This window comes from Acanthisitta chloris, unplaced genomic scaffold, assembly GCF_000695815.1.
Source record: "Acanthisitta chloris isolate BGI_N310 unplaced genomic scaffold, ASM69581v1 scaffold22112, whole genome shotgun sequence".
Taxonomy (NCBI): domain Eukaryota; kingdom Metazoa; phylum Chordata; class Aves; order Passeriformes; family Acanthisittidae; genus Acanthisitta; species Acanthisitta chloris.
In genome coordinates, this window is record NW_008662451.1 from 39,214 (window position 1) to 39,586 (window position 373).

The window sequence follows — 373 nt, forward strand, 5'->3', positions numbered from 1 at the left end:
TTTGGGTGTACAAATTCAGTCTCTGCATTAGATTCTAGTTACTCACTGCCTTCAGGGAAGCATGTCTGGTACTCTGAGGAAGACCTCCAGACCATCAGTGTGCCAGGAGCTTCATTTCACTGCTAAACAGTTCTTTAGTGAAATTGAGACTGACAGACTACAGCAGTGAGAGGTGTTACTGTGTCATGAAGGAAAATATCCTCACAGCTGTGAATTCAGTCTCTGCATTAGATTCTAGTTACTCACTGCCTTCAGGGAAGCATGTCTGGTACTCTGAGGAAGACCTCCAGACCATCAGTGTGCCAGGAGCTTCATTTCACTGCTAAACAGTTCTTTAGTGAAATTGAGACTGACAGACTACAGCAGTGAGAGG